Source organism: Protopterus annectens, chromosome 10.part0 (assembly GCF_019279795.1).
Source record: "Protopterus annectens isolate FY-2018-M chromosome 10.part0, PAN1.0, whole genome shotgun sequence".
NCBI classification, from domain to species: Eukaryota; Metazoa; Chordata; order Ceratodontiformes; family Protopteridae; genus Protopterus; species Protopterus annectens.
The window spans coordinates 1,176,935,578-1,176,962,010 of record NC_056744.1 but is presented as its reverse complement, the minus strand read 5'-3'; the positions used below and the strand labels follow the sequence as shown (position 1 = coordinate 1,176,962,010).

At 37.8% G+C, this 26,433-nt stretch overlaps 1 protein-coding gene across 2 annotated transcripts in view; it reads right to left on the bottom strand.

Moving 5' to 3' along the window:
* Window positions 1–26,433, bottom strand: part of LOC122813545 (tudor domain-containing protein 5-like) — a 981,502-nt gene that overhangs the window by 480,190 nt on the left and 474,879 nt on the right. The window lies entirely within an intron of this gene.

Below are 26,433 nucleotides of genomic sequence, written 5' to 3'. Positions count from 1 at the left end.
CTTTACAGTGCAATACTGAGAATGCATAAGTAATACATGCAGGATAAAGGAGTCCCTGATGAGAAGTCACTACAGAAAGTCTATGAAAATATTAAACTAAATACTAAGCTGGATTAAACAGATGGACAGGTACTAAATGCTGCTCTGCACTTGTGGTAAAACACTTAAAATAGGGCAAAACAGATTTCACAATTTCAAGTTTAAATAGGATGCCGATGAGTAGCCAGGTGTATGAATAGTACACTGCTTTTGTGGCAAACATTAAAATGGAGATAGCACAGATCTGAAAGCAAAAATAACTGTTTTCAGTGAATGTACAAACAATGCAATGAATAACATCACTGTGTGTTTTAGCAGGGCACTGAGCTGAAATTATATTTTACTGAAAAAGTTGGAAATGGAACATTTCAGGTGTCAGGGAGTGAACTCTCACCACTGGCAGATTTATAAAGAAAGCTTCATCGTTACTACTCTCGTGTTTTACAGGTGTAGGTACCTACATGAATGAGTGCTTTCTGATACAACAGTGTACAAGGCTGTGGTACATGTGGGCTATATGCATCAATATGAACAAGGAAGATATCCAAAGCACTCACAACAAAGAGTGCTGTTAGGACAACTGCACAGTCAAGCGTCAAATTTGCTTTACAATGAACACCACAGTTATAGGCAGACATGAGGCTGTCATGTACTATATGGTGCCACAGATATCCTAGTCAATTAGGATGGGATAGTGTGATAATGGGATATACAAATATAACAACTAGATGAAAAGAAGCAACTACAGATCAATAAAGGCCACGACTACATGTGATGAATTAACAAGGTACAATAATGGTACGTGGCTGCAAAGCTGTAAGCAAATGTTGGAAGCACAGAAAGCAGCTTGACTAGTATGAAGAAACAGTGAATACTGCCTTAGTACAGCAACCACCAAGTGCCAGTCCAAATACAGTGTTGTATTCTACTTGACTGGAGGCTGTTTTGCATGGCAAAGTATTCCTACAAGATCTTGAGATTAAGCGAGACAGGCATATCTCATGCACATCATCACATAAAGGATTTAATAGGCTTCTGTCCACAGTGCTAATATACTTTCCTTCCTTTACATGTTCCCTCAATGACTTAGCTCTGGCCCATTCCATCTTCCTGCTAGGCAAAGTAAAGCATGCTTGCTTCCATGCACAACTTGTGCTTTGCAGCATTTAGTCATTTGTCAAACAGTGCGGTAATGTACATGTCGGCTTAAAAATAACAGTGTAAATCTTACTTATTGAGGAAATGTTGCAAAAATACACACCAGCAAACCGGTTTCTGTAAAGTCTTCCTCAGTACTGGTTAAAAGAATACATACTACCCACAATACAATACATATAAACCCCTCCAATAAACCACTTAACACATATCATTAAGACCAGGTGAAAACAATGCCCCAAGCCAAGTTTAATAATTCAATTGTGTTCCTTCTTGCTTAACAAAATGTGCCACCCCATTTTATTACAACTACTAATATTTATTCGGTCAATTATTGTAAATCTATATTTAGCTGTAGAATGTACAATTGTATGTTTATACAAAGCATTAGTCATACCTTTATTAACAACATCACTCAAATGTTCATAAACCCGAGATTTAAATTCTCAAAGTTTGTCCCACATAAAATGCTTTACAAGAACATTCTGCCAAATATATCACCCATTCTGATTAACAGTTTGCAAAACACTGAATATCAAATACTCAAAATGTATTAGCAGAAGAACATTCCTTGTTTTTTCCCATCACCCCCACATGCCGAAAAATTTCCACAAGGGAAGCATCCAACCAATGGTCTCCCTTCCAGGGAAAATTGTTTACTACCACCCTTAACAACATTTATTTTAAAATGTTTCAAAGAGTTTCTTATTTTTTTACCCTTACGATCAGTAAACTTACATCTAGATAGCAACATCTGAGATAACCTATCATCCAACATTAATATCCCCCAATGATAATGCACCACTTCACAAAACAATTTAGTATTACTCCCATAGTTAGTAACCATATGAACAAATGTATCACCTTTGTCCTTGACATTATCAGTTCATTTATTTCTATCAATAGACTCAGCATACTCATGAGCTCACTGTACAGTATGTGGCTTATATCCCCTTGCACAAAATCTTTTTGTAAGATCCTCACTATGTTTATACATCTCATCCTCCGATGAACAAATCCCTCTAACATGTAGAAACTGTGACTTTGAAATGTTGTTAATAATATAGGAAGGATGACAACTACTAGCTTCAAGCAAAGAGTTATAGCTATGTTCTTTCCTAATATAATGAAGGTTTAAGAGTGCCATCCATAGTTTTAACTATTTTAACATCCAAGAATGAAATCTCATGCAAATGATAAGTTAACTGTAAATTGTAACCCCCCCACTTATTGTCATTCAGATACTGTAAAAACTCATTTAAATATATCTCATCAGATTTCCACACATGCTAGCAGTCGTCTAGATATTGTCTCCATATACCAATTTCACAAATATAAATATTATGACTAATATATATCAGATATTCCTCTACATAACCCATAAAAAGATTGGCATAAATGGGGGCAAAAGGAACGCAACTGGATTATTAAATTTGGGGCATTGTTTTCACCTGGTCTTAATGATATGTGTTAAGTGATTTATTGGAGGGGGTTTATATGTATTGTATTGTGGGTAATATGTACTGTTTTAACCAGTACTGAAGAAGACTTTGCCAAAACCGGTATGCTGGTGTGGATTTTTGCAACATTTCCTCAATAAATAAGATTTACACTGCTGTGTGGTGCTGGCCGTTGTATTTTTTGGAGATTGTGTCTACTGGCCGTGCACAGTTACTGTACCTGCATGTTCTATGGACTGTTCAGCTTTTGGGTGTGTGCATGCTGTTGGCTTAGTTGCTGCAAACCCTGTCCTCTGTTCGGCATCTCCTGGTTTGGCATCCTTTACAGGTTTGGATTACTGGTTCGTTTATGATGGAAAATACACAGAATAACGATTTTAATTGTTTTGTGAATTGGTGCATCATCAATGGGGACAGTAATGTTGGATTATAGGTTATCTCAAATGTTGCCATCTAGATTTAAGTTTACCTGTCGTAAGGGTAAAACAATAGGAAACTGTAGGACTCATTTTAAAATAAATGTTAAGGGTGGTAGTAAACAATTTTCCCTGGAATGGAAACCATTGGTTGGATGCTTCCCTTGTGGAAATTGTTCGGCATGTGGGGCTGATGGTAAAAAACAAGGAATTTTCTTCTGCTAATACTTCTTGTGCATTTGATATTCAGTGTTTTGCAAACTGTTTATCAGAATGGGTGATATATTTGGCAGAATGTTCTTGCAAAGCATTTTATGTGGGACAAACTTTGAGACAATTTAAATCTCGGGTTTATGAACATTTGAGTGATGATTGTAATAAATGTATGACTAATGCTTTGTATAAACATACAATTGCACATTCTACAGCCAAATATACATTTAGAATAACTGACCGAATAAATACTAGTAGTTGTAATAAAATGAGGTGGCACATTTTGACAAACAAGAAGGAACACAATTGGATTATTAAACTTGGGGCATTGTTTTCACCTGGTCTTAATGAGATGTGTTAAGTGGTTTATTGGAGGGTGTTTATATCTATTGTATTGTGGGTAGTATGTATTGTTTTAACCAGTACTGAGGAAGGCTTTGCTGAAACCGGTATGCTGGTGTGGATTTTGCAACATTTCCTCAATAAATAAGATTTACACTGCTATCTGGTGCTGGCCATTGCGTTTTTTTTGGAGATTGTGTCTACTGGCTGTGCACAGCTGCCATACTTGCATATTCTTTGGACTGTGTAGCATAAAAAATAACCAATAAGCAAAAGCAAAGAAAAAAGATACAACATGCTCAAAAGTAAATTGGATAGGAACTTAAATGCGGTATTATTGTACATCAGTGTAACAGTTTATACAGCAGACAGAAATTAAGGCAGAGACATACAGATGAGAGAAGGTGGGGAAGATTAATCAATGTACTGATGTGAGTAACAAAAATCACAGGAATAAGAAAGTACAGTTGTGTAAGTAAACTTAGCGTAACAGTAGATGTGTAAATTATCATTGCTGCAGTTGCGTCCTGCTAAGGATATAAGAACTGGCTGTCTTCCAAAGATTTAGGGTACTTTCCACATGCATGGAAATGGTTGGGGCATGTGGAAGGTGAACTGAACCTTTGGAAGCTGGATGGCCTTTCTCTTTCAACCTCGTAGCAAAGGAAATCTGGACAAAACCTAAAGTAATGGAGAGACAAAGGCCCAGAAATAGGGACAGATTTTAAATATTGCTCTTACAAACTTAGAAAGTTGCTAGAATAACAGGTTTTTTTGTTAGCATACATTTTCTGAAGGATATGAACTCTGAAACTCAATGTATGTCATTATTTTGTGACATCAACCCTCAGTGATTTGCAAGAAAACCACACATTTTACGAGGAAAGGACCACAAATATGAGGCAAAATTCTGGGCATTTTGTGAAAATCTGGATAGTTGAGAGGTATGAGGACAGCTGTTACATCCTTAGCAGAATATAACCTATATAGTTACGGTTGCTACAGCAGTGATCCATTTGCTGAACATCTTAGCCAATACAAAAACTATAGAGCTATATATGCAAATGTATGTTAATAAAAATGAACTGGAATAGGGCTTTTCTTAATGAACACTTTCTTTGATTTTTGTCAGGTAAAGGAAGCTAATCCAATTCTAATACTGCATGGGGACAAAATCACTAGAGAGAGTCTGAGAAAGTGTGAAGTCTGCCAAGTAGCAAATCTCCACACTGCAAAATTCAGAACAGAGTGCACCATTCTCAGTGTGTCCAGAGTAGGGCAGTTGTTGTAGTGTAAGAGAGAATAAAGCTGTGTCAGTTTTATCGTTCCAAGAAGATATCAACTACTAACTACTGTTTATCTGACACAGACTCATTTTAAAGGAGTGTACTAAGACAAACTTATTCAATCAATCATTTATTTCGTCAGGAAATATCCTTCTGGAAAAGGTACACACACAAACAGCTTAATAATTGGGTACTTGCGTACTATCGCAACCACGTTCCAAAAGTGGTCTGACAAACATACACGGGTTTCAGCAAATACCTTCATCAGTATAATCAATGTGTTTGACAGTTAATGGTGGTTATGATTATACTAAGGAAGGCATTTGCTGAAAATGTCTGAAAATATTCCTATACAAGTAGTGATTTTTCTTCTGCCATTCCAGTGTAAAAAAATTTGTACTGTGATAATATACTTTGCTTTTTTTTTTTTTTTTACCTGTAACATAACAGTTTTTGTTCTCAGCTTTTCTCCTTCTACATGATGCAAATATTTCTGTGTGTAGATTAGCTGTTGCACTCCTTTTAACCCATGTCCTGACTGGAGAGGGTGAGCAGACAGGTTCACCTACCCAGTAAACAAACTGCAAATATGTTTATTTCTCATGCAAGGAACCTGAAACTGTTTTTTGCTAAAGCAATAAGTTGCCACAAGATTGCAGTTATTTTAACACCTTACCACATATGCTGCTGTGACAGGATTGTGTACAGAATAAAAAAATGTGCCTTGCAGATTTGTTTAACATGAAAACATTGGAAATAGCAAACAAAAATGTAAATTTACAAGTGAAATTGTACAGAGTACCCAAGAGCAAAGCACATGATCTCTGATTTAAATGTTTTGCAACATGGTTGCGATAATACGCAAGTACCAATAAATGGGTCTATATTAGAACATCGAAGTTTCAGAACTTCAAATATTCTACTATCGAACCCTATTCAGCGAAAGCTGAAAACATTGAACAAACAAAACAGAAAATTTTTTCCTAGGGAAAAAATTTGCTGTTCCAAAACTCATACAAACAACACAAGCACACCAAACAAACAGCAATCCACACATATACACCTAAAATCTTACACCTCACCCTACAGTAAACTATACACACACCACTAACTATCCACTTACCTTATCCCAAACCCTAACCCTAAGGTCCGTCACTATTGCACACTCACCTCACCCGCCCTAACCCTCACATCCACACAACTGCACACATACCTAACCCGCGCCCTAACCCTAACTCACCTAACCTGCCCTAACCCTCACGTCCACACAATCGCACACATACCTAACCCGCACCCTTACCCTAACTAACCTAACTTGCACTCAATCGCACACTTACCTGAACCCGACCAGTAACTTTCCACCACAGTGCTGAAAATACCGAAGCAACAGAAACGGACAACCAAATTCTTTCCCTAGGAAAAAATTTGGTTTTCTGTTGCTTCGATATTTTCAGCTTTCGCTGACTAGGGTTCAATATTAGAACATTCGAAGTTTTGAAACTTCGATGTTCTAATATAGACCCCCAATAAATGTGTATAACAAACAATATACATTTTAGACAGAAAAATAACAGTGTACAAATATATAATTAAAACTGCATAAATAAGGAAGATATAAAGCTGATTATCCAAAGTACCATTGTAAGACAATTTATACATATATTTAAAAAAGTTCAAAACACGGAAATTAAAAAAGGGTTAACCTTAAGGAAATAAGCTTTAAGTCTATGCATAATAAAGTCTAAGAGGTACTATAAAATTAATTTGGAACTTAGAGTTACAGCTTCTCTGCACTTAAATTCTATTACTGAGTATGAAGGACTAAGCCTAAACTGTGGTAATCATTTCTGTAAATCTGTTAAGGATGATAGTAGGATGCCAAACATTACTAGAACCGTTTTACAGGGCATCAAATGGACAGTTCAGTGTGAAATGCAGTTATTTTTTCAGAGCATATCTAAAGGACTACACAAGTGAGATCTGCATAATTATGGCATGGAGTTTGTTTCAGAGTTTACAACAATTACAGGACAGTGAGCTTTAGTACATTTTTTTATTTTATTTGGTTTTGTTTTAGAATATTAAGTGTCCAAAAAGTTGGAGATCTTGTATATGTTTATCCTAGATCATAATACTGGAAAGAAAAGAACATTTGGAAGAGTAATGCAGATTATGTGCAAATTTCTTGTGAAATGATGAAAATTATATTTAAAAACAAAGCCATCATTGGGGAAGGAAAGGGAGTGTCGATTTCTGCCATAATCTCTAATACCAAACCAAACAATCCCACTGTATAACATTCCAGTTTGTGCAAAAGCAAAAAAGGTTACTCAGTATATGTTCTGAATAAAGCAGAAAAAGTACATATATTAGCAGCAGATAAGCTAGCATTGTCAGAGAGAAATATCCCTGGCTCTATAAAGCTTACCTAGTTTTTCTTTGTATTTAGTTACAGCATTCTTTACTTCAATGTCAAAAATAAATCCCAGTAATTTAATGTCACTAACTTCCTCGATGATGAAGTAACTATGGCTGTAACGTATAAGCTTTATTAACTGTTTACTACAACTAAACACAACAGTGGCCACTAAACTGTAAAATATCTATTTATATTCCAATGCTAAAAAATGCTTGAATTATCAAACTGCACTTGCTCTTCACATGCTAGCAAGGTAATGCTTAAATTTTGTGAGCTGGACTCCAGCACTATACATACTGAGAACTGGCAGATATATGCGCTAGATTTAAGAGGAGGCAGAGCTACAGAGATTAAACTGCCAACATCTGCTGGGTAAGAGAATCAGAGTTCAAGAAGCATATTTATTCATTCTTTATGGACTGTTCTAAAACCTTTGATTTTGTGGCCCTTACCAAGCTATGCACATTCTTAAGAGAAATGGGGACACAGGGTCACCTCATTTGTCTTCTGAGGAATCAGTATGCAGATCAAGAAGAAAATATAAGGTAACTGACTGGTTTAAGGTTGAAAATGGAGTCATGCAACAAGGCTGTATACTGTTACCCTATTTTATTTAATTTCTGTGTAGAATACTGCTTCCAAAATGTTAGGTTAGATGAATCACATACTGGAATCAAAAGTACTAGGAGAAATCTTAATGCAACATACAAAAACATATCTGTCTCAGGAAATGGAGATACATTTTTACAAAGTAGAAGCATTCATACAACAGTCTTTTTTCAGGTATTAAGAAATAACTCTAAAACCATCCATTTAAATAGCTAGTTAAAAACATGCAATATTAATTACAGAGGCAATTGTGATTTAAAACAGCAGTTAACTATCTCCCTTGTTGCTTAAGTTTCAGTGCTGGTTTTATAGTAACAGGACCATTTAATATAGGGAATACATTTGAAATATTAACAACCTTGGATGTTCTGACTGCTAAAAGTGAGGAGTTGAACAGCCTGTTGATGATGGTGAAAACATTACAAAATGTGGTTTGCTACTCAGATGTTGTATTAGGACGATGTTATTTTATCCTTATCAAACCCTTGAGAAAACTATGGGGAACTGGGAGGTTAACAAAGTGAATATTCAGGATATAAGATTAACGCTGATAAGATACATGTGGTAGGAATAAATGTGGAGAAAATTCATAATATTTCTGCTGGGGTAGTAGAGAAGGGGGAGGAAGGGTGTTAACTAAGAAGCTGCATACGCAGAAAATAATAGGAGTGGACTGGGAACAGACCATACAGGTATTAAAATGGCATTTGAGGCCCCTGGTGTCATATTTTACTCAGTTGTTTTGGCATCATCTAACATAAGGTGAGGACAGGCAACTTAGGCAATTAGCACAAGATTTTGCTTGGTGTGGGGATAAACCAAGAGTGAACTGGAACAGAATAGTACTCCACAAGCATGAATGGGGATTAAGAGTGCCTAATATTTCACAATGTTCCTACTTGGGTTAAGATGGTCAAGGTTAAAAATGAATGGCTTATCACTTTTGATTTTTTTATGCTTTATGGAGCAAAAATGCAAAAGCATTGGTGCCGCCATTGTTGGATAAAGTTGGCCAAAAGATTGGTAGGTTGTTTCAGTCTTGTTATTGGCAGGAGTGTAAGGAAGCACTACTCCCAATATGGAACAGTTTAACAGATGAGGATGCTCAATCTCCTCTGCAGAGATGGAGGAGAGTACAAAACCAGTGTATGCACTGGGAACAGTCTGTGGATGCTGGGGGTGTAAGTAGTTGGAAGGAAGCGAGGAATAAGAATAAGGTGCCTAATGGTGAAGTTGTGTGCTATTAACCAGTACGGAACAAAATAAGTAAGTTATCCTGGGGGAAAACGTCACAGGAGACATGGTGCATTATGATTAAGTAGGTGATCGCAATTAGGAATGAAGATACAGAAGTAAAGGGGATAATATCCATATTACATAAATTTCTAGGAGAGAAGCAAGTAAAGGAAACTACTTACGAGAGAAGAATGGGTTAGGGCATTAGGTGAGATTCTGGAAATGACAGGTGGAATCAGATATGGGAGTTAACACGGAAGGCAATTAAACTGAAGAAGTTTAAAATTTTTGAGTGGAAGTGTCTCCGCAAGTATTTTTACACCCAAGACAGAATACAAAGAATGTTTCCGTTAAATGTGGAATGCTGGACATGGGATCCAGGGGGAAAGAAGGGAATGGAATCATACATTCTGGGGCTGTCCAGTACTGCATAATTGGAAAAGAGAATTTTTATGATGCTGAAGGGGGCAACCGAAGACAAAGTGAAACTAAATACTGTTAATGTTAGGGAAGGGTCTAGAGGAGGCGAAGGACAAAGCAAATCTATTGGTATGGCCACTGTAGCGGCAGCAAAAAAAAAATCTATAACCAAAAAATGAAAGTCAAAGGACAGCCTGAAAATAGAAGAAGGGATCAAGTTGTTTGAAGAGATGAAATAAGCAGAACAGAGATCCATAACACAAAGAAACATGTAAGAAAGTGGCCTACCTTGAGTTACATATTTAGAGAGTAGGGGATGAAAGTAGAAGGTGATTGTATAGATGGAGGTCTCTCATCAAAGGCGGGGAATGGCGTAAATGGGTCTTTGTGGTTAGGATTTTAGAGGAGGACTATTTTTTTATACATAAATATGCTATGATGTAAAGGTTTAAGAGATGTTACTGATTATGCCTTAAACATTACTGGAGAATGTGGATGTGGGCTGTTTGTGATTAATGCTGATAATAAATGGTTAATGAATAAAACAAAAATGGAAAAAACTGATTATGTCATCTATTAATTATTTGGAGATAGACGGGGAAGACGTACAGTCAGTGATTCATTTTAGTTTCCTTAACTCATAGATTTCTGCAGATGGTGACTACAGCCATAAAATTAAAACACACTTAGGAACAAAGCTATGATAAAATTATATAATATATTAAACAACTGTTATGGTCAAAAATAACTTTAGGCAACAAAAGACTAAGCAATCAAGGTCTTGTCTCCTCGAAAAAAGCAACTGTAATCATTTTTACGTGCAAGTTTCTTAGCAAACATTTTGTTATCTATCAGGCTATTGCCACTGTCCAATTAAAACTAAACACCTTTGTATTGTTTTCCTTACTAAGAATCCGCAAACCCCTTAACTGCGCCTTTTCTGATTAGACACAAGTTCCGATCTTCCACTACTGACATTGGCACTTAGTACTAAGTCGGTTAAAAAAACATTCAAGACAGGCCTAAGCTGCCAGGATCCATCTTGAAACAATATAGAATCTGCTTCTAAAGAAAGAAAGTTATGTAAAACACTAAACATTTCCACTTTTTACACTTATCCCTTCTCAATCCTCCATTTAATGCTGTGAAGCATCACTCAAGTCAGGAACTTCTTAATAACTGGACAATGACAGCAAGTTTTCAAATGGGTAGACACTTTTTCCCATGCTACCAGACACCCTCTACATAAGGATTCCATCTCACCTTGACATGCACAATGCTTAAACAGACATTTAGCAAGAATGGTTTTATGAGCAATAAACATGTCTATGTTTGGATGGAATAAAAAGACAGTGTGAATATCTTTCAGTTTCAATCTCTCTCTTGAGTAGATTGTAATACATTCATGCCAAATTCCTTAACACACTTTCCTCACTATCCTTTTTTTCATTGTGATTTTCTTTAACTATGGTCAGAGGCACTTTTTCATTTTTATTTTTAATATGCACATTTTGTAATTTAATACTTTTTCTAGATTAAAGAAGCTTCATTATCCACATTTTGCACATACATAAAATAATACCCAACAGTATTACAACAATGGCAATAAGCATGAAGAATTTTAAAATACTTCTGCTCCAACCAGAATTAGATTTGTCAACTTTGCCCATTGAGAGCAGTCAGTTTCTTTAGTATTAGACAATCCCATAACTTTTTGTATAATTTCTAAGTGACTATGAATGGCATGCTCATTATCAGTTATGAAGAAGCAGCACTACATTTGGAAGAGTGTACATATACATCCCTTAGAAGCAAATGTAAAACTTAGTGCCATGCAGTTTTGCAGCAATACATTACACGTGGCAGTCATTTCAACAGTAATCTGATTTACTGATTCAAAAGTTGCATTACTCAGTATGTGTAATAATTTAGACAGTCCTCCCAATTCCCAAACTGGCTTTACTGCCCCAGAGGCTGGAAAATCCTAGCTTCTGAGATAATGCCATCACCCAAGTCCATATGTGAAATTCCTTTGAATGCAGTCTTTTCTATATTATGATGATAAACCCAGGAAGCATCTATCTTCCAGACTGGATTTTTAATGTCTTTTGTCTCCCTCTTTCAGTGACCATTATGAATTTTCCCTCTGGGTAAATTTTGTGCATGTCAAAAGGATGAAATGACATGAGTGATATAACAACATTGCGTCCAATCTGTTGGTAACCAGGGTTAAGCTTGGTCTCAACATAACCAAACAAAATCCCAAGCAGGTATCCAAAACTGATAAAAACAAACATTAGTATTAATATAAGGACAGTGAGGCAATGACCACACTTCCTTGTGTTTGAACCCCCCGCCAATTTTCTGTTTTAATCTCTCAAGCAGATTTTTGATGTTACCTTTATTTTTATATGTAAAAGATGGATTTTCCTGAAAGTAGTAACTGATGGAATTGTCACACTAAAACATGTACCAATTCCTTTGCATAATAGATTCAATCTCCTTAGCATCCAATGTACAGTGTAGAAGCATGATGGTGTGACCACTACACTCGGGACCTTCATGCCCCTTGTTGGTGTTAAACTGTTGTAACCCTTTCTTAATAATCGGTTAGTATCTACACCAATTACCAAGGTTTTCTGATGAACCAAATCACTGGTAAAATGCACAGTGGCACCTACAACTGTGCCACACAGAGAATTGTCTGTTTGGCTACATGCACTTCATGTATGGTATTTTACTTACATAAAACTAAAAATGCCTTGAATATACGCAAATAACAACATTTATATAGTATAAAATGACAAGATAGTATAACACAGAGAGAAATAAACCACGGCCACTTGAGGAAAGAAAAATTGTTGTTTAATTCAGTTAAGACTTTCGTGTCCTGCCTGGACACTTCCATCAGACTTACAAAAACAAAAAATTAAATGACAAGACATGAAGAGTGAGTTAACCAGACATTCCATTGTCTGTACAGAGTTTAATACGTTTGTTTTTTAACACTGGAACAATTCGAAGCTGTACCGTATTGGGGGGGGGGGACTGGTAAAACAAACTGCTGCACCAGGAAATGTATTGGCAAATTAGACTTAATGCAGCCAGTTTGCCTGGTCTTAATGAAAATATCTCAATTTTAAGTGAATTAAAAACGGGCTAGTATTCATTTATTCATGTATTTTGTAGAACCGCAGTTAAATGGGGTATTTAACAAGCCAGTAGTGACGTCATGACACTGAACTGTTTCATTGGGTGTTTAGGGGTTTGCCTATGTTTAACTAGTTTATAAGGAAATACAATGGTAGCAAGTCATTGTTCTGATGATGTCTTTGTAAGTAGATGAAAGCACTCAACTTTGACTTTTAATGTGGTTATTATAGTGTTTTAAGCGTTCTTGTGGTTCACTGACTGGCTGACTAGTTGTATTCATATTATTGGTCTCAATGTCCCATTATATACTCACTGGGTAGTATTACTCAACTAGAAGTGCTCCTTCTTTAATGTAACAATTGTACCCCTTTCACAGTCACTGATAAGTAGTGTGCTCCCAGTCTAAAAGGGGGTAACATTATGCCAAGAATTTTATATCTATTCTTTTTGTTTTTAGTTACTAAAATTGTTCCAAGGGCTACTTGTAATTCTGTCTCTGTTGCTGGTACTGGAAATAATGGAATTCCCACACTGTGTACCATTGGTATATGTATAAACCCCCAACAGTTTAGCGGCATTCATTGTCTTGGCATACTTATACAATGCAACAGAAAATGTATTAAACTTAGGATGCCAGTCTGCTAATCTCTGCTGAATTTTATCCAAATGCTTATTCCTGGAGAAAAAAAATTGTTCGGTACTTATAGTTTTGATGGTTTCTGATGAAAAGAATAAACACAATAAAATAATGATGAATACTAACACTAATGTTACAACGATAAGGCCATATGAATATCGAGCAGGCTGGGGCAGGAGAATATCCTCAAACATTTGCAAACAAGGGAAGTACATACCTTTTTATAGATCATATAGCATTGATTTCCAAACAAACTGTCCCATTGGGTCCTGAGCTTGTGGAAGTCCTATGAGTGGAGCTTGATCACCTCACTCATTTCCCAAATTCTGGGCCAGTTCTTCATCCACTGAATATAACATTGCTGAATCACTAAGTCCCACTTCTGTCCACACTGGTATCCCTTTTTTTTCCTTCTGGTATGGGATACAACTAGCTCATCATCAATAATGGGTGTAATGACACAGTTAGTTTCTCATCGATATCAGTCATTACCTTTTTGACATGTGAAACATGAATAAAAGTAGATGATCCTTCACATCAAGTGGCTGTAGCGGTCATGAAGAAAACCAGAAAAGGTCCTTTCCATCTTGGCTGCAGGAGTGTCACCTGGAGAAGGATCTGACAAATAGGTAATCTCCTAGTGGTACATTATGGCAAGATCAGGTTGTTGTTGAGCTGCAATAATTTGTGAATGAATACACTGTAGTAGAGAAACAAGAGACTTGTAACAAAGAAAATTAGATTCAGCAACATCTTGTAACTTCAGATTACTGGGAAATGGTGTTGCTGGCATTCTCACGGGTCTTTCCATAGCAATTTCATGGGGAGAGCATTTTCTGGAGGTACTAACTAAACTACAAATACTAATACAATTAAATTCTGGCCATTTAAAACCAGTGTCCTCACACAATTTTGCATTTCTACTTTTTAAAGTCTTCATTCTCTCAATAATTCCTGAAGCTTGAGGTCTGCGTGGGCAAGGGTAATGCATATTCAACTTTATGGCTCTACACACTTATTGCACAATCCGACCTGTAAAATGAGTGCCTCTCTCCGAATGAATACAACAAGAAACACAAAATTTGGGTATGATTTTGAGCAACAGTTTCTTAGTGAATGTAGTTGTATCATTCCTAGCACAGCGGAAAGCTTCAATCTGTCCAGAAAAAAAATCTACAATTACTGAAGTGTATTTGAATTTCTGACATTAATAATAATAATAAGAGAATAAGGGTGATGTGTAGAGCTGTAGTAACTACAGTGGGATTAAATTGATCAGTCACAGCACGAAGTTATGGGAAAGAGTAGCGGAAGGGAGGTGATGATTAGTGATCAGCAGTATGGTTTCTTGCCAGGAAAGAGCACTACAGATGCAATGTTTGCTCTGAGAGTGTTGATGGAGAAGTACAGAGAAGGTCAGAAGGAGTTGCAATGTGTCTTTGTGGACTTAGAGAAAGCATATGACAGGGTGCCTAGAGAGGAGTTGTGGTATTGTATGAGGAAGTCGGGAATGTCAGAGAAGTATGTAAGAGTGGTACAGGATATGTACCAGGGTAGTGTGACAGCAGTGAGGTCTGCAGTGGGAGTGACGGATGCGTTTAAGGTGGAGGTGAGATTACATCAAGGATCAGCTCTGAGCCCGTTCTCATTTGCTATGGTGATGGACAGGTTGACAGACGAGATCAGACAGGAGTCCCCCATGGACTATGATGTTTGCAGATGACATTGTGATTTGTAGTGAGAGTAGGGAACAGGTGGAGGAGATCCTGAAGAGGTGGAGATATGAACTAGAGAGAACAGGAATGAAGGTCAGCAGAACTAAGACAGAATGTGTGTGTATGAATGAGAGGGAGGATAGAGGAATGGTGAGGATGCAGGGAATAGAGGTGGCAAAGGTGGATGAGTTTAAATACTTGGGATCAACAGTTCACAGTAATGGTGAGTGTGGAAGAGAGATGAAGAAGAGAGTACAGGAAGGATGGAGTGGGTAGAGAAGAGTCTCAGGAGTGATTTGTGACAGATGAGTACCAGTAAGAGTGAAAGGGAAGGTCTACAAGAGGGTAGTGAGACTGGCTATGTTATATGGGTTGGAGACAGTGGCACTGACAAAAAGTCAGGAGTCAGAGCTGGACGTGGCAGAGTTAAAGATGTTAAGATTTGCACTGGGTGTGACAAGGGTGGACAGGATTAGGAACAAGTATATTAGAGGGTCAGCCCAGGTTGGAAGGTTTGGAGACAAAGCCAGAGAGGCAAGATTACGTTGGTTTGGACATGTGCTGAGGAGGGATGCAGAGTATATTGGGAAAAAGATGCTAAGGAAGAAGTTGCCAGGTAACAGAAAAAGAGGAAGGCCTAAGATAAGGTTTATGGATGTGGTGAGAGAGGACATGCAGGTGGTTGGTGTGACAGAGCAAGATGCAGAGGACAGGAAGAAATGGAAAGAGATGATCCTCTGTGGCGACCCCTAACGGGAGCAGCCGAAAGAAGAAGATGACTTGAATTTCTGACATTGTGGTAATTCAGTGAATCCCACTGTAAACAAAAAAAAAAAAGTTCTCCATGGCTTTTTCAAAGACTGTGCAAGAACAGGAACACTTTTTGACACATTATACTCTACACATATTGTACATGTATTTATAAAGTGTTGAATGACTTTGAAAAGGTAAGGGGCATCCCAATCAGTCAAAATGTGCATTATTAAGGCATCTTCCTCAAATGAGATGGCAAATCATAAGCTGGAACCAAATGAACTAAAGGATGAGTCTGGGAAGCAACTACAGACAACCCATATCCACCTCACCTTTTTGGAGTCAACAGCGTGGTTTCGAAAAGACAAACGTTTCTATAAAGAAACAGGTACACAAGTTTCTTGTATGTGCTGCAAAAATAAAGCCTGAGCAGGATATAATAATGTAGCTTGCTTGGCTGCCATGTCAGCAAAAGCCATTTCCTTTTGAAAAATAAGACTCAGTCTTACATGTGGTGCACTTAATCACAGTTATTTTCCTAGGTAACAGAAGTACATTTAACAGTTCATTAACAAAAACAGAATTTTTAATAAGAGTTCCTGACGATGTCATATACCCTCTTTCTCTCCAAAAGGTCCGAAAATCATGACGTGAATCTGTAACAATTGTTACTGTTTTGCCTGTTGCTAATTTGCATGCTTCAGTAATGGCTAGAAGTTTAGCTATTTGAGCTGACACATTTCAGTTAATTGTCCAGTCAACAGTAGTTGGTTTGCTGTACACAGAACAAATGCTGCTACTAATTAGCCATCCTCTTTTTGAACACAGGATCCATTGACAGATGAAAGCAACTCAGAATTCAGTATTGGGACATCTTTTAAATCTGATCTAGAAGAAAGCACATGGTTAACTACAAAACCACAGTCATGGGGTTCACCTTCAACCACTATAGGAATTTAAAAAAGCATAGTTAAGAGATGGACATCTAGTGACCTGTAAAGAAGGGGTTTTAAGCAAAAAAAAAATCATATTTAAACGATCTTGAAGAAGACAGCTGTGTTTTAGTTCTTAGTAACAGTATTTCTACATAAAGTGGAACAAAAGTCTCATGACTGAGAGTTAGGGCAGACACCATATCTACTGTGTACACCATCATGGTTACCATCCTAAGCTAGTGAGGGAGGACTGCAGCTGAAATAAGCAACAGATCTAAAAACTGCCATTTCTATGCTGTGTTAAGTCCTAATACTACTTTGTTCCTTTCACAACAGAATAATCATGCAACGCAAGTGTAGGAGAGTTTAAACAGAAAGTTTTTAGCAGGACAAAAGCTTGTAAATTGATGCTCCTGCCATGGTAAGAGCTCAAGAGTGTTTTTATTTAATAGTTCTAACAAAAGCTTTACTACTTCCACATAATTTGGAAATCCATTGTCAACAATAACCTGTCAGTCTTGGAAAAATCCACAACTGTTTCAACATTGTAGAGTGTGGTGCGGCTTGAACAGCAATAATGTGTGAGGGCAAAATTTGCCAGGAACTTTTTGAAATAAGATGTCCTAAATACTGGACATGTGGGTGGTTTCCACAACTGCAATTACATCTTATAAACTTTGAATCCCAGTTCTGATAACTTGGTCAAAAGAAAAATAATACCCTGTTGGTAAATGGAGAAAGAATCAAACGCTAAAAGCAAATTGTTCACATACTTTATTCAAGACAAATCTACAGGGAAACTCAATTGTATCTAGTTTCTTCATTTCTCTAGAGAAGAGAGTAGTTGATTCTGCATATCCTTGAGGTAATCTTGTACATATATACTGTTGTCCTTTGTAAATAAAGGCTAACAAATATTAATTTGTCTGGGTGTACAGGAATAGAAAAGACAGTCGAAGAAATACCTCATGGTAGCTGCTGACGAGATTGAGCTTAATATAGTAGCTGGGTTAGGTACTACAGAAAAAGCTGGTCCTACTATTGCATTAACTGCTCTTAAATCTTGTGCAGACTTGTAGTTGCCCTTGCCTGATTTTTGATTCTTTAACTGGCAAAATAAGCATATTACATGGGCTTCTAATAGGAACTATTATTCCATGCTGGAGTAACTCAGAAATGACGGGTTCAATTCCTTTCTCTGCCTCTGTTGATAAAGGGAACTGAACTATCATTGGTAGATACTCATAAGTTTTTAAAATAACTATAACTGGTTCTGCATACTATATGAGCCATACCTTGTCTTCCTGGTAAATCCATAGCTGTGGAGGGACATCTTCAAGTCCCTCCAAATCAGCTACACTAGAGGTCTGTTCTGACCTAAGTACTGCAAAATGTGTGTCTGTCTGCACAAGTATTAGCTGAATACAGACCCACAAGGAAAGGTTTGTTTGGAAGTACAAAATACAGTACATTGTAATTCACACAACAAATCCCTACCTAAAGGATTCAAAGGGGTAGAATTTTCTACAATAAAAGCATGTTGTTCTTTTAATAGGCCTATTTGAATTGGGACAAATTTTGTTTATGGATAATCCCAAAGAATTTCAGAGACCCTCACACCGTGAACAGATTTCATGAAGAGTGGGAAGCTTTTCACATTCTATAAAGTTATTGTAGAGTAAGTTGCTCCTGTTTCAATAAGAAAAGGAAGAGTAGAACTAGACACTGTAATGTTACCAAAGGGACCCTCCTGGTCCACTGGTGGCAAAGGAAATAGCTGTCTCTCATGCTCATGCCTGTCCTATTCATCTTTGCTGCCATGTTGGTGGCTGCCAAATGGTGCTCCAAGTAGGAGGCTCTCATTTTCTGCTTACTGTGTGGTTTGGGTATCAGGTTGACTAGTAAGCTGAAAGGACAGTTTTGCTGGTTGAAGAATGTGCACTCTGACCACAATTAAAACAAGGGCTAATAAGTGACCCACACTGCTGAGTCAGGGTGAAGTAGGAGAGGCAAAAGTATTGTCCTGGGGTTTGTTGTAGAAAGAATATAGATCTAGCTCTGCCTTCCCCCTTCCCACATGAAACAGTATTAAATTGTTGAATCTCCACTAATTTCTTTGTTGCTCTTTTTTTCTCTCTATGTTGTTTGCTCTACATTGTGCTTGATTAACAATTTCTTGAATACGTAAATGGGGCAATTTAGACAAACCTTTTAGATCTGATCTTGTACAGCTGGTAATAAGCCTTTTACAAAGCTGCTGACAGCCCACTGGCTGACGCGCCTTCAGAGTTCTGGATGCCCTGAAAAAGCTTCAAACACATCTATCATGCATTGTAATAATGCATCAACAGATTAATTTTCCTTCTACATTAATAGCTTTAATTCATGCTAGTTAGGTGTTGGTGGGCAGGCTGTAGTAAACTTTAATGGGCCTTTAGTAAACTCTCTCTCCCAGTTAGAAATCCCTCATCTGTATGTTTTGGAATGTTGTCACCTATAGCTGACTTTTCTCATATTTTTTCCTAAAAGTATCTGGAAGAGTAGAAGCTTTTAAAACTGCCCATGTCTTCGATTGTAGGGTTTTGTAACTGTACCTGTCCTTCCAAACGTTCAGAATATTTGGCTGAATGGGACGGAGAGAATCTACAATAGCTTGAAAATCTAGTGTAGTCCACGGACGAATTACTCTTATAGAAGGCTTGGCAACAGTGTCCCAGGCTACTGCAGGGTTAGATAACTCCATCAAAGAGTGAATTTGAGTATTAGATGGTGTGGCGGTGCTGAGGGTATTATTATGAGAATATGAATCAGAAGTTGTTGTACCCTCAGAGCTTTGCTAGGGAGGTGGTTTCCACTTGATTTTGTCATCAATAGTAAATGGAAATTGTGTAATTACCTTTTTAAATTCCTTTAAAGTATTTACTTTTTTAGAAGTGGCAATTTTATTACAAAATCATTTTAATTAGTCTATACGTTTTGCCCCAGAGACATGTTTGAGTTTTGGATAGAACTGTTTATTGCTGTTTGCTATTCTCATTAACATATGATCAAAATTTGAAACAGCATGCTGCTGCTGGCAAAATCTACTTTATAAACAGTCCATTTATGGTGGGCCAAAGTACTAGAAGTGACTTGGGAAGTATCAGCAGAAATGGTAGAGGGGCATCTTCGAGCCATTCTCCTACTAACTGCTCACCCAAACAGGGAGGGTTATCTGCTTCATTAGGAGAGGGATAGATACAGGAATCTGAGTCCAGTCATAGTCCTTAAGAACCATGCTGAGTTATCTTCAGTTTTTGCAATTGTTTTAAAGGGTAAAGTCTCCAGGTACCATGCAAATTGTCTCATGCACATTTCTATAAAGTATTAACTGTTCTATTTGCTGCCTGCAGCTGTAATTTTCATCTAGCAGAATTACATTTTAAACATCTAACTACAGATTCCTTTTCCTTATTCTTAGGTTCTTCTTGTCAATCAATAAAAACTGACCAACAAGAGGCAGGTACTTTTGTTTCCTTTTTTGTTTAATTTTCTTCATAAGATTTTCTAAAACAGCCTTATCAAAAGTCCACCCTCAGGGAACTGCAACACGCTATCATTTTCAGCGAGCTCAGACCATTTCACCAAACAATTACAGCTATCAAATCCATATTTATTAAACATATGTCTAGCTGGAGTGCTGAGCTCTGGACTGGATCTTTTAATACCACCATACTCACACCCCTTACAATTTCAATACAATGGAAAAATTACCCACTCACATAAGGTAAGACCCACTCTCATACAAGCTTATAATAAAACTTGCTCTTATATATACATCAAAACCTACTTGCATACAAATGTGCAAAGTAACCTGCTCTCTTATTTTTTATTTACTAATTAACTAAAAGTCATGTAATAAAACTTACCTACAAAGATTTCAAACTCTGCTAAAGGTGAACAAATGCAACTCTGAGCAGACACACGAAGAAATACAGCTGACAGAAAAAACTTCAAGCACCCAAAAGGGATGTGACAGCTTGAAATCTGAGACTTCATGGCATCAAACTGTTATGGTCAAGAATAATTTCAAACAATACTGTTCAGCAGAGTAGAATGCTCTCCCTTATTGTAACAGAACACACGTACATATCAAGGTCTTGTCTCCTCGAACAAAGCAACCGCAGTCATTTTCATCATACTGTAAAATCTTCTGAGCAAACATTTTATTTATCAGACTATAGCCAACAACCAATTAAAACTAACCACCTCTGTAGTATTTTGCTTAATACGAATCTGTAGACGCCTTATCTGTACCTTTCTCTTAGGCACAAGTTCTATGTTAGCACTTGGAAAGTACCAAGACACTGGATGAAAATTCCAGACAGGCCTAAGCTATTAGGATTCATCTTGCAGCAACATGGATTCTGCTTCTAAGGAAAGATTATTATACAAAGCACTAAACAGCTTCCATTTTTACACTTCCCTCTGCTCACAGCACAGAAATTACATGGTCATAAAGGTTAGTACAGCTAAAGCTATGGCTTTCCTAGTAATAACATACTGCTGTGGAAGGTGGACTGTAAGCAATGTTGTACATTGGAAAATTTATGTCTTTAAAATTTGGCATTGAAGAAAACTTTTGAGAATGTGACAGAATGCAAGTGGATAAAAGCAACAATACTGGGAAAAACTGAAGGCAAAATAAGACAGAAAAAGGGGGCAGGAAAAGCTACGAATGTTAAACAGTATTAATGCAATAATGAATATGAATTTACAAGAACTTAAAGAAGCTCTGGTAGGCAGACAGGCCTGGTATGCTAAAGTACTTTAAGTTACAAAAAGTACACTGACAAAAAAGTACAGTATTACATAAAAGACAACTGACTAAGATGAAGATTTGTAAAACTGGAAAATACATTTAAGAGCTTGAGGACAAATTCCGACTTTCATGACTCGTAGTCTAACATTAATTTTTTTTAGCTTTGTATAAAAGCAGTCATCATCAACATCATCAATCCCCTCTTCCCATTTTCCACATGGGGTTGGGGTGTTGTGTCAACTGTCTCCATCTCTTCCTATTCAATGACACTCTCCTACCTTCTTTGACAATCATTCCTGACTCGCAGGTTAACAGATTCAAGTATATGGAAGGGGTGGTTGAGGAGAAGGGAAGTCTGAACGTGGAGGTTAAAGCTAGAATCATACGGGCTGTAGCCAACTGGCACACAGTGGCAGGTATAGTGTACGACAGAAGAATGCCAAAGAGATATTTGATGGACGCCCTACTTTCCACTTGCCTTCTTCCTGCCTGTCCCAAATCATATTCACTAGATTGTCTTCTGCTTTTCTGCATGTGTGCCTGAACCACCGTAACCTGTTCTCTTTGACATTTTCTGCAACTGGAGCTACTCTGGTTTCTTCTTTTATGTCCTCAATTCTTCATTTGTCCAAGAGTGTGCATTCTACTACCCATCTGAGGCACTTCATCTCCATCACCTCTAGCTTCCTCACCTGCTCAGCCTTTACTACCCAAGTTTTTTTTTTTTTTTTTTAACCATACAGCAGTACTGGTTACACCGCTGTTTTGTGCACCTTGCTTTTCAGCCTCTTTGGCATTCTTCTGTCATATACTATACCTGCCACTCTGGGCCAGTTGGCTGCAGCCCTTCCGATTCTAGCTTTAACCTCCTCATTCAGACTTCCCTTCTCCTCAACCACCCCTCCAGACACTTGAAGCTGTTAACGTGTTCCACTATTTTTTTCTTTTATCGCTATTCTCACCTTCTTCCTATTTCCCCATTTGCTGCCATTACAACGGTCTTATCTGTACTCAGTTTCATCCCATGTGCCTTCAGTTTTGCATTCCATTCCCCTTATCCTTTGCTGAAGTTCTTGCTCAAGAGTCTGCCTTTAATGACACCTCATCTGCATATAGCAACTTTGTGGATCTTGTCTGCTAATGTAGTCCATCACCAGAATGAACAGCAGTGGGCACAGAACTGAACCCAGATGCACACTCAATTACACTGGGCACCTCTCTGTGAGACTGCACACTGTTCACACTTGAGTCATTAGGCCCTTGTACATAGCTTACATTAATTCTAACAATGCTTTTGGGACTTCAGACTACCACAGGAATGCCCAAATCAGCTTTCTTGGGACCCTCTCATATGCTTTCTCCAAGAACAAGAATGCCCAGTTGGACTCTCTCCTCATTTCTAGCTTCTTCTCAACTACCTGTCTCACTACTAACACTGGGTCAATTGTGCTGCATTCTGATCTGAATCCAAACTGCTCATCTTCAATCTTACTTTCAACTGGTCTATGTATTTGTTTATCAATCACCCTCTCCAAAACTTTCATGCAATGTGACAGGAGTTTGACACCTCTGTACTGCTCACGTTTGTGAATGTCCTCTTTGTCTTGAACACTGGGACTAGTATGCGTATTCTCCAACCACCTGGGATACACCTTTATCATCATACTGATATGGGTACCCTCAGCAGCAATTTCTCCTCTATCTCACTAAACATTTTCATCGTATCTGTTGTGACCTCATCTGAGCTTGCTGCTTTCCCCGATTTCATTTTCCTTAGCACTGTTCTTACTATTTCTATGGTGGGCTTCTCCTCTCATTGTAGGCTGTCTCGGGGGCAGTACAGCTTCTGTGGGTTTTCTTCATTCAGAAGCTGCTAGAAGCACTCCTTCCATCTGCCTTTGATGTCCTGTGGACTGGTGAGCAAGGCTATTTCTGGCATCCCTTATGAAGGGAGTCCGACTATCTTCTTTATCTTTCTGTCTATGCTTTGTAACCTGACATAGTTTCTTTGTGCCATCTACTGAGTCACTTTGCAGACGCTGATACAGTGTATCTGATGTCTTGTTCTTTGCTACTACAACTCCTTTCTTAGCCTCTTTGTTGGCTAAACAGTATTCCTTCCTAGCTTGGTCCATCTTTTCTACCTACCACTTTCTCCTGCACTGCTCCTTTCTTTTGATGACTTCCTGGACTTCTGCATTCAACCACAAGCTTTCCTTATGTATCTTATTTCCAAACCTGGCACAGCTGCTTATCTGCTCCACAGTACTCACACATGTTGCACTGAAGGGCTGCCATTCTTCTTCTTTAACTCCACCTATCTCCTTTTCTTCCTGAGGTGTTGGAGCCTTCAGTAATTCCTTGAACTGTTATTTCCCTTTAGGCAACTTCCAAGTCTTCAGCCTGGTCTCTGTTGACCTCAGAGCCTTCTTTGATGAATGCTTACAGCTGATTACAGAAAACATTGGTTTATGCTGTGGGTCGACTATTTCACTGGGGATGAATTTGCAATCATTGATTCTACCCCTGCGCCCTTTCCTTAACAGAAGGAAACCTACCTGAGTTGCATGTTGGCCACTGTTGTATGCGATCTTATGACTGCCTCTCTCTTGCTGAACCATGTATTGGCTACTATCAAGCCAAAGGCTAGAATGGCCTTTCCTTTATTCCTGGTGGCCATCCATGTGGACCCAGGGAATCATCATATCCTGTTCTGTCTGTTCCAATATGTGCATTCAGGTCATCCATTATCAACACCAATTCTTATTGTCCTGCTTTATCTAGTAGGTCCTACAGCTGCTCTCTGAATGTACTCCTTTCTTCTTTATCACTACCCTGCTGTGAGACACAAGCTGAGATTATGAATACTACTCTCTCATTTGGCTGGAGTCTGATTTCCATGAGTCTTTCACCAATTCTGATGACATCTCTCACTGTCTTCCGAAGCCTCTCCCTCACCACAATTCCCACACCATTTCTAGCCTGTTCTCCTCCTAAATATTCGACTCTGGATCCCAAGTCAACTGGCTTTCCTGCACTGCCCTTCCATCTTGTCTCCTGGATACACAGGATGTTCAGCCTCCTCCTTAACATCAGATCACCATTTCAAACTTACCCAAGAATGGAGCTGTGGGCAGGAGCACAGACACTAGATAGTGCCCTATAGGAGGAAGAGTTGTACAGACCAACCGCTTTGGGCATCTGCTGTGGTGTGCAAGTACCCTCAAGATAAGAGAACACGGATCACAGACTATGTGCTGTGGCAGGGCTAGCCACTCAATGTAAAAATATGGTTCTAGGTGATTCAGTCGTGTAGACTAATGTCATCGAATGGGGATGGGTATTTGCCAGTGATAACTGGATTGAGGACCCAAACTAGTGGTATATATGCCCCTATTGGCCAGTGTGTGCCCGCTATAAAGCCCAGCAGCCCTGGGTCAATAAGCTAATGGACAGCTGGTGCCCAGCTGCCTAGATTGGGTTACCTGAGATAGCTCTGTTGAGCAAAATACAGACGTAGAATCAATTTGCCAAACATGAACTAAGAACTGCTACTCTCAATGTAGGTTTACGATTTTGTGTTATGTTTTTAATCTTTATCAGGTGAATATAGATTTAAGATGTTGGCACTCTAGTCTGTGTCATAATTCATAATATATATCATCTGTTTTTGAAATTCTATCTCACTAGACAGTTGAAAACACATGATAGTATGCAGACGGTTTCTACTTCATTACTTAGACAAGTGTGAATATCCAGATGACACATGGTGTCAGATATACCTGAAAATAACCAATTGCATCTTTCTTTTGAAGTAGCTGCCCATTATCCTCTCTCTTAAAGATAATATGCCTGAGAACTGGAAACTGTGAATTGAGAAATTTAAATTTTAAGAGGAACATTCAAGAAGTCAGAAAAGCTACTCTGTGCTACTTCCTTGCATGTCACAAGGAGAAAAGCCCTGAACTTTTACAATACATCTCAGCTCTGAGAAGGAGGAAAAGAAAATATTACACTAATAAAACAAATATTTCAGAACTGTGAGCTGAGAAAGAATGTTATGTTTTTACCATTTGTTCTCTATTAGGTCACAAAGTCTTACATGGTGCATTGATACTTGTTTTACTGAATTAAAGAAATCAAGCAAAATGCTGTGAATCTTATAAGATGTGTGACACATCTATGTAAGAGAGAACTGTGTGTGGCATCAGCAATGAGCACCAAGTAGACATCTAACAGAATCAAGATTTTAGTATAAAGTGACTGATGTGCATAGAACAAGTGAAATTACTTTTTATAAGAATTCAGTGAAGAGTCTGATGTATAAATAAATTCTTTTAACCACGTACTTGTAATTTCACTAACTCTGCAAACAACTGTATAGTTAAAATAATGCATTTACTAAGTATTTAGATGCTTGAGCCTAAGCATCTTGCCAACATAAAAAGACAGAAAATAAACTTATTCCATGCAATGTGCTCAGAGGAAATAAATATGTTACTGTATACAACGGAGTCAAAAATCTAACCGCCAATATATGCTCTAAATCCCTCTGCAAGGTCTAGGCAAACTTTCTTATAGAGATATGTACGTGATATCCTAAAAGAACTTCACAGATTGACCCATTCAAACAACTGCACACGAGATAAAATTACAAAAAAATGATATAATGCAACAAAGCACTGCAATAAGAATGGAGATGCAAGAGATACCCATGAGATGCACAAGAAGTATAATGGAAATTAAATTCATATTTTGTACTCGATATGTGACTATGGGTCTACTTTTAAAGCTGGAAGCTTCAAAGCATTGAATTTCTTATAGTCAAGACCATAAGATTGAAG